This window comes from Carlito syrichta, unplaced genomic scaffold, assembly GCF_000164805.1.
Source record: "Carlito syrichta isolate Samal-C Ts95f unplaced genomic scaffold, Tarsius_syrichta-2.0.1 Scaffold307240, whole genome shotgun sequence".
NCBI classification, from domain to species: Eukaryota; Metazoa; Chordata; class Mammalia; order Primates; family Tarsiidae; genus Carlito; species Carlito syrichta.
The window spans coordinates 334595-350560 of NW_007251336.1; the positions used below are offsets into that span (position 1 = coordinate 334595).

A 15966-nucleotide genomic window follows, 5' to 3' on the forward strand; every position below is an offset into this window, starting at 1 on the left:
ATACATAGCATATGTGCACAAACACTTTTTCTTCCTACATCCATGGCAGTTACCGCAAGCAATCACAAAACTCTGTCTTCTCAGCCAGAACATAACTGCATAATGCTCTCTCTCCGTATAAACAGTTCCAATAGCCTGAGATACACACGAGCGGTCACCCGCGCCAAAGATTATCTGGAGATGATAGAGAGGAGCATCTGAGAGGAAGGCGGGTCTCACACAAAATGGGCTCAGGCAATCCACTCACCTCAGCCTCCCAAAGGCGTGGGACTACAGGCTGAGCCACGGAGCCCGGCTCACATTTGAACTTTCAAACCCCTGCTTACCATTCTAGTTTCCTCCTCATTCTTTGGGTTGAGTGTGGAGTTTGGAAGTCTACTGGAGGCATTCTCTTTTCATTCTTGTGAGGGGAAATTTGTAGTTATTATTTCTAAAGGGAAAGTTTTCTGTTACCCTCCACACCAGGCTAAAGCAGACAAATGTTCTGCATGTCTCCCTATGCTAGTACAGGGTTCCCCCCACCACCAGGCTGTTCTTGGTGGGTATAGATATTCCTTTGAATTTCCAGTCCGGTCCAGAATCACAATTCCAACTTCTTATACAGGACCAAGGTCTTTCATCTCCTGTTTCCTATGCAGCCATTAAAACCCTAGAGATTTCTGAGATAAGTAGGGTACCCTCAACAAAACTGTGGCTTTACTCCCCTGCTTACCATTGTGGTTTCCTCCTTGTTCTTCGGGTTGAGTGTGGAGTTTGGAAGACTACCAGAGGCCTTCTCTTTTCATTCTTGCAAGCTTAGTTATGCCTTTGAAAGTATGTCCTATTTTATCCAGTGTTTCTGTGTATTTAATAATGGGAGCAATTTTTCATCTGAAAAATAGAGTGCCATGTTGCTCTTTGGTTCTTTTCTGTCCTGTGTCCTCCTTATCAATTGAGTTTTTGGTTCTACATTCAGAGATAAGCAAAATATGGCTAACTCTTTTTATTTCCACTAGTATCTCCCTGGTGTATGTCATGATTACTCCCTCCGTAGTTTATTTCCCTTCTAGCTTCTCTATACTCCATTCTCCGCTTAGCAGTCTGGTGACCTAAAAGTATACACCAGAAAACACCACTTCCCTGCTTAAACCCCTTTAATGACTTCTTGGAATAAAGTGCAGATTTCTTACCATGGCATTCTAGATTCTTCATGACCTGAATCTTGTCTGCTCTAGTGTTTTTTCGTACTATCTCCTTGCACTCTAAGGCCCAGGTACACAGGCCTTCTTAAGTGACCATAGCAAGCTCTTTCGCCTGTTCTTAATGCTTTCCCCTGGATGCTTCTCATTGCTGGCTGTTTCTGTTCTATTTTAAATATCACCTCTTTAAAGAGGCCTTCTTTGGCCACCCAATCCAAGTAATCTCCCTTAGTTCCCCCTTCCAGATATCCCTGCTTTAATTACTGTGTTTTCATATTTGTAAACTCCACAAAGGCTAGGTGAATCGTGTTCACTTTTATATCCCTGAAGCCTAAGTGTCTGATACACATCAGACACTCAAATATTTGTAGAATAAGTGAATACATTGATAAAACAGGGAGGTCTTAATTTGCAAGGAGGTGGGACTTAGTTTAGCAACAAAATTAAAGTAAGAGTTCGTAGGTAAAAAAAGCAAAATGGGTAATGAATGAATTCCCAGAAACAAACGTCCTGGAGCAGACTTGTATAACAGCAATCGTCTGTCAGTATCTTCGGTGGCAAAAACCACTGGAGACAATGCTGAATTAAATGGGACCGGCTGTCCCTCTCAATACAAAGACTACCAAAAAAGAGCAGCGCCCATCACTAAACTACAACTCCCAGCAGCCCCCGCTCGAGCCCGCCCATTGGGAGGTGAGGCTCGTCTCCGCCCCGGGGAGCTCCAGGCTTCGGGGCCGGAGGTGGAGGGGGTTCTGGCCCCGCCCCTCCCGCGCCCGGCCGTCGCCCTCCCCCAGGGTTGTGGCCACGCGCAGCGGCGGCGGTTGTTCCGCTTCCCCTCCGGCCCGGGCCGTCGCCATTGCCGAAGGCTCCCTGCCTTCCCCTCCCTGGCGGGCGCAGGGCTCCGCTACCGCCCGGCCTAGCGGTAGCAGCGGCTGCGCTCCAGCGCGGCTCCGCTTCCCGCCCCGCGTCCCCTTCCCCCCCCTCCCCTGCCCGCGCCGCGCACTCGCCCGGGGCGGCTGCGCAGCCCGCCGGGAGCTCTGACGGAGGCGCCTCGCCGGGGCGGGGACCGTTCCTGGCTGGGGTAAGTGCAGGCAGGCCCGCTCGCCGGCACGCCCGCCGTTCCTCCTTCCGCCTTCCTCCTCCGCGGCCTGGCTGGCGGGAGCGGCCCGGGGCAGCCGACCTGCCCCGCGCGGGGCCGCGAAGCCGCCACCTGCGTGCTTGGGGCCGCGGCTCCTGGGGCGGTGGCTCATTGTCTGTTCCCTAGGGCTGTTTTCTCCTCCGGCTTTAGCCCCAAATGGGAAGCTTGCAGGGCTGCGGAGGGCTGACTCTTCCTGGACCCATCCCTGCCCTGACCCGCGCCGTGCCTCGGGCTCAGCCCTCTCTCGGTCTGCCCTCCCCTCGGCGACTCGAATGCTGGACCAGATCTCTCGGGTTTTGTTCCTTGATTTTTCCTCTCGCTGGTCTCAGCCCCTCCTCGCTAGCTGTCTGCTCACGCCAGTTTCATTGCTTGGGAATATTGATTGTCTCGAGTGCCTTAACTCTTCTCTTGACTCCAATCTGAAACCCCTTTTCCATATTCCACATTGGCAGGAAAGTTTTCTCGGGGGGTTGAGGCCACCGCTTAAGAACAGAACTTTCAGGTTTTCTTACAGTTCTTGTTTGATCTTCAGCCAGGTGGTTCTTTAGGTAGCTTAGGCGAAGTTAAGCTTGGTTTTCACCATGTTTGGCATTCTTTGAAACGCACACAAGACGTTGTCACAAATTCCTCGGTGGATTCAACCTTTTGACTAATTCTTTAACGATAATGTCATCCACGGACTGTGAAGTGTGTCAAGTGAGGTTGCACCCATCCTTGTATCTTAATTTAATGGCAATACGCTGGACAGTGTGAACGTGATTTGTTTCTCCCTTGATAAATAACCAACTCCCATTGATATCATTATTTCAGTTCTACTTTACAAGCGATCTATAGTTTCTTTGTTTTTTTTTAACCTTTGCCAAAGACAATCAAATGGTTAGGCCTAAAATTAGACTACGAAGAGCTGTGTTTTGGATCAAGGCTGTGCACGTCACATTTTTTCCCCTGCTGTGTTTGACTCTTCCGCTCTTATAAGTAGGCAGGATATTGAAATGTACAAGAATCTGCTCTGGATGTTTTGTTTTTGTAGGGTTGTCCAAAAGAATAACATTCAATAAAGTTAGATTGGGATGAACGCAGTGAATAGTAATTTTTAAAGCAGGTTAAAACTTGTCAACTTTGCCAGAATCTCTGTGGCATTTGTAATACACTCATACTCATGTGTTATATGAAAAGCCTTTTAGTGTTCTGCAAGAGGTATTGATTTAAGACAACTCATTCACTCTGTCATCCTCAGCTTTTACATCTTTCAAGCTATTAGCCAGGAACACCGATTTCTATTTATGTTATGGACATTGAACCGCATGTTTTTTTACATATAATGTATGTAGTCTTAAACCTTCAGATTTTGGTGAAAGGGGTTGACCTAAATTCAGTGTATTTTGTGTTTTCACTAAATAGTCCATTGTTACCTTCCCTCCGGCAAGGCTCTGAAAAAAATGGTTTAGTACTCAGCTTCATTTGGTAGTATCAGCTGCCCTTTATTTAATGGATGTCTTATTGACTTCAGGGATTGAGGTGTAGAAATGTTGGCGTGTGAAATTGGGTCTATAGATGTCAACTTCTGTGCTAGTTCTTTCCATAGGCAGATATTTATATGAAGGAAGAGTTCCTGGGTATTTCACTTCCCTTAGGGCCTTGATTTATGGTTTGCTATCATTCAGAGATTCTTATGGACTGTGTATCATTTAATATTAACCTTGCAACCTAAAATCATAATATGATAAGTTTGTAGTTGGGGTATATTTACTAAACAAGTGATAAAGTGTTCTTGTGGTTCTCTGATCTTTATGATAGGCAGGTTTCCAAGCAGACATGGTTAACAGTTTGTATTTCTTTTCAATTCTTCTTTTTTTTTTTTTGAGTTGGAGTCTCACTCTGTCACCCAGATTGGAGTGCAGTGGCCGCTCCCGGCCACCGCAGCCTCGACCTGCTGGGCTCCGGTGATCCTTCTGCCTCAGCCTTCCAAGTAGCTGGAACTACAGGTGCGTGCTATCACGCCCGGCTAATTTTTTTAAAATTTTATTGTAGAGATGAGGTCTCGCCAAGTTGCCCAGAGACCCGCGGGCTCCGGCAATCCACTTACCTCAGCCTCCCAAAGGCACGGGATTACAGGCTGAGCCACCAAGCCCGGCTTCAATTATTCTTTTAAAAGCGAGAACTTTGAGCTTGGTAGCCAAGGATAAACTTTCAATTATACTGTTTTAAGATGCAAGAACTTGTTCAGGTAGCCAAGGATAAAATAAGTAGGTACTATTTCATGCTTCCTATCTTTAATCTATCAATATTGGCTATTTATTTTTATTTTTTATTTTTGAGTTGGAGTCTTACTCTGTCGCCCAGACTGGAGTACAGTGGCCGCTCCCGGCCACTGCAGCCTCAACCTGCTGGGCTCTGGCGATCCTTCTGCCTCAGCCTTCCGAGTAGCCAGAATTACAGGCATGCGCTACCACGCCCGGCTGATTTTTTGATTTATTGTAGAGATGAGGTCTCGCTGCTCAGGCGGGTCTCGAACCCGTGGGCTCAGGCAATCCACTCACCTCAGCCTCCCAAAGGCGCGGGATTACAGGCTGAGCCACTGAGCCCAGCTAAATATTGGCTATTATGACAGTATTTGAGCATAGTTTTTTTTGGCTTTCTAAATTTTCTACTTTTTTTTTTTTTTTTTTTTTTTTGAGTTGGAGTCTCACTCTGTCGCCCAGACTGCTGGAGTGCATTGGCTGCTCCTGGCCACTGCAGCCTCAACTTGCTGGGCTCCGGCGATCCTTCTGCCTCAGCCTTCCAAGTAGCTGGCGCTACAGGCATGGCTACATACCCGGCTAATTTTGATTTATTGTAGAGATGAGGTCTTACCAAGTTGCCCAGGCGGGTCTCGAACCCGCGGGCTCAGGCAATCCACTCACCTCAGCCTCCCAAAGGCGTGAGATTACAGGCTGAGCCACTGAGCCCGGCTTAAATTTTCTACTTTTGGTTAAAACTTAAAGTGGGGTTCAGTTGTGAGGGTTTTGATCAGTTTGTTATTAAAAAACCTTTCAGTTGTTAGAGGGTTAACTGTTTCCAGACCGGAGGAAGGTTGTTAAGTTACTTGCAAATTGTACTTCTGAGTTCTTCCTAAGTATACTTCTTGTGCCTTGGTGGAACAGAAAAGGAAAGGAAAAAAATAGCCCCCATTGCCCTCACAAAATACTGGTTGTTTTCGCTTGTGATCAGAATAGTTTCACTACTTCTTCACTTTTAGGATCACCAGCCTGGTTAAGAGTAGTCAGCCTGAACATTTATTCATTCAAGATATCAGTTCTAGCCTGTTATTTCTGGGGTATATTAGTACTTACTCCATGTGTTCCCAGTGGTTAGGAGCTAGAGTCCTGGAATTCTGGCTCTTCTGCATTACCCTGGGCAAGATACACAGTTCAAGACTCATCTGTAAGATGGGGATAATAACAATAACAATAATAGCAATTTCGTAGGGCTGTTTAGATCAAATGAGAAAATTCACATACAGTACTTGGCAAGTACAGTGCTTAATAAACGCAAGTTAATAGTCTGTTCTTGTAAGCCATAGAATGTAGAATGAATGAATACTCATGGACTCAGATGTAAAACTGCTTTCTAAAAGCAAGGTTTCGAGACCATAACTAAAACTAAAACTTGTTTTTTTGGAGAATAATGATTTTTCAGAAGAAAAAAATATACTTTCACCACTGAAATAAAATACAGGTCTTTTGAAAACAAATTTCTCAGATTTTTTTTTTTTTTTTTTTGAGTTGGAATCTCACTCTGTTGCCCACGCTAGAGTGCAGTGGCACGCTCATGGGCACCACACCACATCCTCGACCTGCTGGGCTCAGATGATCCTTCCACCTCAGCCTTCCAAGTAGCTGGAACTACAGACGCATGCCACCACACCTGGTTATTGTAGAGACGAGGTCTCACCAAGTTGCCCGGGCAAACCCCTGGGCTCAGGCAGTCCTCTTACCTCGGCCTCCCAAAGTGCTGGGATTGCAGGCTGAGCCACTGCGCCTGGCCAAATTTCTCAGATTTTTAAAAGTATGTGTATTTCTCACAGAAAATTTGGAAAGTAGGCAGTGGCTTGTAACCATAAATCCTACCTATTTGGGAGGCTAAGGCAGTAGGGTCTCTTGAGACCAGTAGTGTGAGGTCAGCTCTTAAATAAAAAATAAAAATAGGGGAAAAAAATTTTTTTAAGAAAGAAAATTTGGAAAGTACTAAAAACTATTGAGACAAAAGTCACCGTAGTCTCAGCTGGCAGAGATAACCATCATAACAGACTAGAACAGTGGGCTTTTCCTTTTCTTTTTTTTTAAACGGCCTGCAGAACCCTGTATTCCCAAGTGGTCTCTCATTCAAGTACTAATGTCCCTGCTTAGCTTCCAAGATTGGGCACACTGTAAAAGATTCAAACAAGTTGATTAAATAGAGTAAAAAATGAAAATTATTATTTATAATCCCATTCTTTAGAGGTATCTACCCACTTAAGAGTTTTATTTATTAAATTAGAAATAAGCACCTATTGTGTGTTGTATAGTTTTTATGTTGATTTTAAAATAAAAATCTGGGCTGGGCATGGTGGCTCAAGCCTGTAATCCCAGCACTTTGGGAGGCTGAGGCAAGAGGATTGCCTAAGCTCGCGGGTTCGAGACCACCCTGGGCAACTTGGTGAGACCTCATTAAAAAAAATTAACCGGGTATGGTAGCTCGCGCCTGTAGTTCCGACTACTTGGAAGGCTAAGGCATAAGGATCACCGGAGCCCAGTGGGTCGACACTTGGGGTGGCCGTGAGCATGCCACTGCACTCCAGCGAGGGCGACGGACAGAGACTCCAACTCAAAAGTAAATAAATAAATAAAATAAAAATCTGATCACTATGTTTTCATATTAGTACATATAGTGGCACCTCATCTTTTTAGCAGTCATGAGATATTACGTTATATGGTACGTTATTTAGTTATTCATGGTCATTTGTTATTTTTAATTTTGAGCAGCTAAAACTAGAGCCCTAATGAACTTTATCTGTATATCTTTGTGAAAATGCATGTATTTCCATTATAAGGGTTTTGAAGTGTGCATTTAAAATTTTGATAGATGCTAAATTTCCTTCCAAAAAGATTTTATGGGTTGGGTGTGGTGGCTCATACCTGTAATTTGGAAGGTGAGGTGGGTTGAGTGCTAGAGTCCATGAGTTAGAAACCAGCTTAGGTAACATAGCAGGACTTCGTCACTACAGAACAATCAAAACATTAGCTGCGTGTGGTGGCCCATGCTGGTAGTCCCAGCGACTTGGGAGACTGAGATTCTAGAATCGCCTGAGCCCATGGGTTTGAGGCTGCCGTGAGCTGTGATCATGCCACTGCACTCCAACCTGGGTGATAGACACCTACTCAAAAACAAAACAAAAAAAACTTTACCTGTGTGTGCTCCCTTATGGAATTGTAGAAGCCATTTACATATAATAGTTATCAATTCATTACCTTCTATTTAAGAAGATCTTCCTCATGCCGCCTTTACAAAAAGCATTCTTTATATTTTTTTCTGGTACTTTAAACAATTGTATTATCTTGATCCTTCAGGATTTGTGTGTGTGTGTGTGTGTGTGTGTGTGTGTGTGTGTGTACACCTGATGGAGGTAAGAAAGCTTTACAGTAAGTAGCTTTGCTACAGGAATAAAATACAGATATAAAAAGTAGTTTAGGGCTTGAGGTTGGTATGAAAATTAGTTACATTATAGGGACTGGAAGAGGAAGCATTGTGATGATTTGATTGTAAACATTACATTTGAAAAATTTAAAAAAATACTGCTCTTTACTCTTGCTTGTCATCTGCCTAATTCATTCTCATCTTTGAAAACTCAACTTTTGAGTGTAGCTTTCTTTGGGAGTCTTTTCTGATCACCACCATGATTTAGATGTATATATTCTTAGATATTCTCAATATGTTAACTTATCGTCATTATTTACAATATGCCAAATAATACTCCTCTGGAAATAAGAGTTATTTCTCGATTTTTGTCATTTAAAACTAATCAAAGAGGGAGGTACAAGAAGGAATTCAGTAGTGTTGGTTACAAGTGGTATATGTATACATGCGTACAGGGCACTTTTAACTGCCATTACTGAGTTCTTCCTTGCGTCTTTTTTATTGAAATAGTACATTGGTAATATTTTTTCATGTAAATATTTAATGTGTTCTCAAAAGACAGAAAGAAGGTTTTATTTTTGGTTTTGCATTTTTGTCTTTCATTCTTTTTTATTAGAGACAGGGTCTCTGCTCTGTCACCCAAATTGGAGTGCAGTGGGGCAATCATAGCTTACTGCAGCCTTGACCTCTTGGACTCAAGTGATCCTTCCACCTTGGCCTCTTAGATAGCTGGGATACAGGGATTCCAGATATTACCACCACACCTGGCTAAATTTTTAATTTTTTGTGGAGACAGCGTCTCACTTGTTGCTTAGGCTGGCATTTATTTCATAAGAACAAAGTACATTTTAAAGTATGTTTATTTCTTTCTAAGTATAAGGTAAAGAGGAAAGAAAGTATAATCTTAGCTTTAAAAAATTAACTTCTATTCTTTAAATTTTGAGATTATTAATTTATAGCTTTATGAATGAAACAAAATTCTTGTATAATAAACACATAAGTAATAGATAAGATAAAGCATTTATACAAAATTTAAAGTCTCTAAAGGACAAATAAAGAATTAGAAGTTACATTGGCAGATATAACAGTGGAAGTGTTAGCCAGATCCCAAATTCTTCTCAAATGTGTTCCACCCTTCTGGTTTAATATTTGGAAAAAAAAATGAAATTTTAAAAAATACCTCTTATTCTATTACCTATGGATAACTACTGCTGATATTTGGATATGTTTCTTGCCAGTATTTTTCTTCTTTATATATGCGTGTGTGTATAGTTAACTTTTGTAGAATCAAAATCATGAATGGTTTGCTTTTTTACTTAACATTAAATCTTCAGTATTTCCCTTTGTTCTCCTTCTTTTAAAAATGATTGTTAATGTTTGTCTAACGTTCCATTGTAGGGTGGTACTTTATTTTTTATTTTTCTGTTGCTGGATGTGTAACTTATTTCCAATTTTTTACATAAGTAATGCTAGAGTAAATATCTTTCTGCATAAATCTTTCTGTTTATCTGATTATTACTTTAGAATAGATTCCTAGAAGTAGACTAACTACATCAAAAGACATAAGTCTTATATAACTCTTGATGTATACTATCATTAGCCATGTGAATCCTATTTTATTGCTGTATTTATCAGCACAGTCATCTTAATGAAATAATTAAAATTTGTTTATTATTTAGCAAATAAAAATATATTTGTTTTGTTTTGTTTTGTTTTTGAGTTGGAGTCTCACTCTGTCACCCAGACTGGAGTGCAGTGGCTGCTCCCGGCCACCGCAGCCTCTACCTGCTGGGCTCCGGCGATCCTTCCGCCTCAGCCTTCCAAGTAGCTGGAACTACAGGCGCGCGCTACCACGCCTGGCTAATTTTTTTGATTTATTGTAGAGATGAGGTCTCGCCAAGTTGCCTAGGCAGGTCTCGAACCCACGGGCTCAGGCAATCCACTCACCTCAGCCTCCCAAGGTGCAGGATTACAGGCTGAGCCACGGAGCCTGGCTTGTTTGTTTTTTTGAGTTGGAATCTCACTCTGTCACCCAGGCTGGAGTGCAGTAGTACGCTCACTGCCACCATAGCCTCGACCTACTGGGCTCAGGTGATCTTTCTGCCTCAGTCTTCCAAGTTGCTGGAACTACAGGTGTGAGCCACCACACCCAGCTAATGTTTTGATTTATTGTAGAGATGGGGTCTCACCAAGTTGCCCAGGTTGGTCTCGATCCCCTGGACTCAGGTAATCTGCTTGCCTCCACCTCCCAGAGTGCTGGGATTACAGGTGTGAACCACCATGCCCAACAAAATATGGTTTAATTTGCATTTTAAGTTATTGCTAGTTTTCTTGGTTTTTGTGGATTTGATTTATTTCCATTATTTCTAATAGGTACAATGAAGTAACTAGATTTTCGTGTATGCTTACTTTTATCTTGCTAGACTTAAGTAGAAGTCTGTTTACTTTTGTTTTCCAGGTTCATTGGTTTGTCTGAAAATAGTAGTAATTTTAACCTTTATTCTAATAGTTGCAATATTTAGTTCTATTTTAGGTCTTTATTACATTGTCTTGAAATGCCTCTGGCATTTTACAATTAAGGATAATGGCAGCTGTTGGTTTTAGAGAGAGATTCTTTATTATTTTATTCTATTTCGGCTTTACAAAAAATAGGAATGACTTCTGAATTTTGTTAAATGTTATTATAACATTTATTTAGATGATGTGATTTTTCTTCTTTTAACTATTGATAAAGGATATGTAGTAGTAAATTCACTGTTATCCAAAGGTATCACATATGCAGATTTTATTGAAAGATTTAAAAGGACTCTGATACAAATTTAGTTTAATAAGAATAGACAGGCCATGTGGTAATTTCTGCAGTTCTATAATCTAGGAATTCTTATTGATGAGTCACTTTTGCTACTTTGTATTTTCCTAGATGATGTTTCTTTTACATTTTCAAACTTATTATTTAGGTGTATGTACTATTTTGTCATTAAGATCTGTAGTATTTATTTTAATCTTTTATTAGTGTTTCCTTTTTCTCGATTTGTCAAATGTTTGTCTACTTAGTGTTTTTTTACCAACCAGCTTTACAATTTGTTTATTCCATTGGGTTTTTTTGGTTTGTTTTCTGCATCCCTGATTTCGCCTTGTGAGAGAGACAGAGAAAGAGAGAGAGAGAGAGAATGTGTGTGTGTATGTGTGTGTGTCTCTCTCTCTCTCTCTCTCTCTCTCTCTCTCTCGGTTCCACTCTGTCACCCAGACTACATTGCAGTGGCACCATCACATCTCACCACAATCTCAACCTAATTTTTTTTTATTTATTGTAGAGATGAGGTGTCTCACCAAGTTGCCCAGGCGGGTTGTGAACCCATGGGCTCAGGCAATCTGCTCACCTCAGACTCCCAAAGCACGGGATTACAGGCTGAGCCACCGAGCCTGGCTGGCTGTGTGTTCTAATTTACATTAATGATGCTCTTCTAGCCAGTATTTTTTCAAATAGTTGGTAGTTCTGATTTTGATTTTTTTCTTTGACTCAACATTCAGGATAGTTCTTTTCACTCCTACATTTTCTTTCTTCATTTTCAGTTACTGCAGTCTTTTTAAGTATCTTTTAAATTCATTGGAGGTTTCTATGTGACTTAAAGCATCATCTATTTTGGTGTTTTGTAAAAACTTAAAAAGAGCATTTTCTGTTTGTAATATATAGAACTTTATACATAATTAAATTTTAATGATTCAGATTATTTATTTGAATTATTTCTTACTAATAGTTCTTATTAATTATAGGACTTAGTCCTGAATAGTCCTAGTAAGGGCTATAATTCTTACTAATTCATGGTAGCACTTATTACTTTTTAATCTTAATCTGCCAAAGACTAGATTGAATTGTTTCTGAATACTGTTTTGCCTTCATATATCACTGAGACCATGTTTTAATTAGGACTTCCCTAATCACCAGTCTAAAATAGACCCCATCTACCCTTCAGTGTCTAACTTTTTGCCTTTGTGTTTGTTTCTTTATAGCACTTCCATCTGAAGTGATTTTTTTATTTACTTTTTTTTTCTTTTTATTTCTTTGATACTATTCTATCCCACAGAGTGGTTGAACAAATAGGTATGAAATAAATATGTGTTGGTTGAGTGGATGTCACTTTCTTTTGTTCCTAATGATTTTAATCAATAGACTATTTTATACAGCACTTTTAGGTTCACAGCAAAATGAGCATAAAGTACACAGTTCCTACATATCCCATGTTCCCCATTATCCCTTCCCCCAGGCCTCCCCACCTTCAACATTTTGCACCAGTGTGGTATACGTTTGGTACAACCAATGAACCAACATTGGCACATCATTACCACCCAAAGTCTGTAGTTTATGTTAGGACCACTCTTGGTAGTGTATTGGTGAGTTTGGACAAATGTATAATGACATGTATCTGTCATTATAGTACCGTATAGAATAGTTTTCCTGCCTTAAAATTTTCTGTTTCGCTTGTTTATCCCCTCCTTTGTTTCCAACCTCTGGCAACCACTGATCTTTTTACTGACTCCATTGTTTTGCCCTTTCCAGAATGTCCTAGTTGGAATCGTTCAGTATCTAGCCTTTTCAACTTGGCTTCTGTCACTTAGCAGTATGTGTTTAAGGCTCTTCCATGGCTTTTCATGGCTTGATAACTCATTTAATTTTATTTTTGTTTTTTTGAGTCAGAGTCTTTGTCACCCAGTCTGGAGTGTATTGACACTATCATAGCTCACCACAGGCCCACGTCACCACACCTGGCTAATTTAAAAAATTTTTTTGTAGAGACAAGGTCTCACTATGTTGCACCACCTGCCTTGGCTTCCCAAAGTGCTACTATTATAGGCATGAGCCACCATACCTGGCCAACTCAATTCATTTTAGCACTGAGTAATATTCTGTTGTCTGGATGCACCATGTACCACAGTTTGCTTATCCATTCACCTGTTGAAGGTCCAGGTTTGGTGATTATGAATAAAGCTGCTATAAATACACATACAGGTTTTTGGTTTTTTTTCAGTGTTTTTATCGTGGCGTAAAACACCCATAACAAAATTTACTATTTGACCATTTTTAAGTGTATGGTTCCCTGGTACATTCATTTATAATGTGCAGTCATCATCACCACTGTTCATCTCTACAACTCTTTTCAAATCGTAAAACTCACACTGTGTACCCATTAACTCCCCATCTACTTTCTGTCTCTATTATTTTGACTACTCTAAAGTACCTCACTCATATAAGTGGAATCATACAGTATTTATCTTTTTATGACTGACTTTAATCACTTAGCATAATTTTTTTTTTTTTTGAGTTGGAGTCTCACTCTGTTGCCCAGACTGGAGTACAGTGACCACTCCCGGCCACTGCAGCCTCAACCTGCTGGGCTCCGGTGATCTTTCCGCCTCAGTCTTCCAAGTAGCTGGAACTACAGGCGCATGCTACCACGGCCGGCTAATTTTTTGATTTATTGTAGAGATGAGGTCTCACCAAGTTGCCCAGGTGGGTCTCGAACCCCTGGGCTCAGGCAATCCACTCACCTCAGCCTCCCAAGGCGCGGGATTACAGGTTGAGCCACCGAGCCTGGCTAGCATAATGTCTTTACGGTTAATCCATGTTGCAGTATATCTTAGAATTTATCTCCTTTTTTTAGGTAGAATACTATTCCAGTGTATGTATATACTGTATTTTGCTTATCCATTTATCCATCAGTGGACACTTGGGTTGCTTCCATATTTTGGCTACTGTAAATAATGCTGCTGTGAACACAGGGGTACAGATATCTCTTTGAGACCCTGTTTTCAGTTCTTTTGGATATATGCCTAGAATTGAAATTTCTGGATCATATATGGTAATTCTATTTTCAGTTTTTTTGAGGAACTGCCATGCTGTTTTCCACTGTGGTTTATACCTGTTTACATTCCCACCAACAGTGCACAAGAGTTCCAGTTTCTCCATATTCTTGCCAAACCTTTTCTGTTGTTGTTGGTTTTCTTTTCTTTTCTTTTCTTTTTTAGTAGCCATCCTAATGGGTGTGAGGTGGTAATCTCGTAGTTTTGATTTGTCTTTCCTAACAATTAGTGATGTTGAGCACCTTTCATGTGCTTATTTACTTTTGTATGTCTTCTTGGGAAAATGTCTATTCAGGTTTTTGTGTAGGCATAAGTTTTCAGCTGGTATGGGTAAATACCAACGAATGTGATTGTTGAATTGTATGATAAGAGTGTATTTAGTTTTTTAAAAAATTACTAAACTATCTTCCAAAGTGGCTGTACTATTTTGTGTTCCTACCAGCAATGAACGAGAATTACTGTTGTTTCACATCCTTGCCAGCATGTGGTGTTACCACTGTTTGGGATATTAACCACTGCACACCTGTTAGATTGGCTATCTCATCATTTTTTAAATTTGTAATTCACTGATGGTATACTGTTGGTCACCGTCTTACATGCTTCTTTACCTTCTGTTTATCATCTTTGGTGAGGTATATCTTCAGATTTTTTGCTCATTTTTAAACTGGGTGGTTCGTTTTCCTATTGATTTAAGAATTCTTTGTATATTTTTGGGTAAGAGTCCTTTATATCAGATCTTTCTTTTGCAAATGTTTGCTCCCTGTCTGTGGCTTGTGTTATTCTCTCAACTCTGATGATTTTTGTTGTGTTTTGATCCAATATTACTTGGTGCATGTGCATATACTATACTGCTAAAAATCTTCATTGTGAATTCTACTCATCAATAAAAGCTATTGTCCTGTTTAATATTTTTTGCATCTTATATTTTACTTGTCTTAAATTCCTATCTGTACTTCCTTTGTTCAGTAACCTATTCAACTGTGTCTTTCCTTGCTGTTCTGTTTTCATTGTGTCTTTTTAATTACATGTAGTTTATTTTTGCATTAGTCCCAAATGAATGCTTACAACATATATGTTTATTGTCATAATGAATGCTTTCTGATGTTTCTGTTATTTAATGCTGTTTTTTAATGTTGCTTTTTCTAGTTTTTCTTTTTGTTATAAAATACAAATAAGATAAAATTAACATCTTAATCATTCTTAAGCAGTTAAGAATGAATATGCCTAGATAGTTCATGTAAGTGAAATTATATCATACTGTGTGTGTGTGTGTGTATGTGTTTGGCTCATTATTTCAAGTAGCATAGTTTTCAGGGTTCATTCATGCTGTAGTATATATTACGGGTGAGTATCCCTAGTCTGAAATCTGAAATACTCCAAAGTTTGAAACTTTTTGAGTGCCAGCATAATACCACAAGTGGAGAATTATACACATAAGTACTTAACGCAAACTTTGTTTCATGCACAAAATTATTTAACATATTGTGTAAAATTAGGACAGGCACAGTGGCTCACGCATGTAATCCCAGCACTTTGGGAGGCAGAAATGAGGAGATTGCCTGAGCCCAGAAGTTAAAGACCTCGTCTCTAAAATAAATCAAAAAATTAGCTGGGCGTAGTGGTGCATGCCTGTGATTCCAGCTACTTGGAAGGCTGAGGCAGAAGGATTGCCTGAGCCCAACCGGTCAAGCTGTGGTGGCTGTGAGCCTGGGTGTGAGTATGAGAGACTCTGACTCAAAAAATATATACAGATAGCATAAAGTTACCTTTCAGGCTATGTGTATAAGGCATATATATAAAACATAAATGAATTTTGTGTTTAGACTTGGGTCTCCTCACTAAGATATCCCCATATGTATATGCGGATATTCCAAATTTGAAATCTGAAACACTTGTGGTTCCAGGCTTTTTTTATTTTCTGTGGAGATGAGGCTCATTATATTGCCCATGTTGGTCTCCAACTCCTGGGCTCAAGCAATTCTCTCACCCACCATGCCCAGCGATTTTGAATAAGGAACACTCAACCTGTAGTACTTAATTCCTTTTTAAGGCTGAGTGATATTCAGTTATATGTGTATACCACATTTTTTTTTTTTTTTGAGTTGGAGTCTCACTCTGTCGCCCAGACTGGAGTGC

General features: G+C 40.4%; 1 protein-coding gene across 1 annotated transcript in view; it reads left to right on the top strand.

Moving 5' to 3' along the window:
* Window positions 1–1957: 1957 nt before the first annotated feature.
* Window positions 1958–15966, top strand: part of PAK2 (p21 (RAC1) activated kinase 2) — an 87032-nt gene continuing 73023 nt past the window's right edge. Inside the window, exon 1 of the mRNA XM_008064235.2 lies at window positions 1958–2259. The gene's annotated coding sequence lies outside the window, so the exon portion shown is untranslated. The remainder of the gene's footprint in view (window positions 2260–15966) is intronic.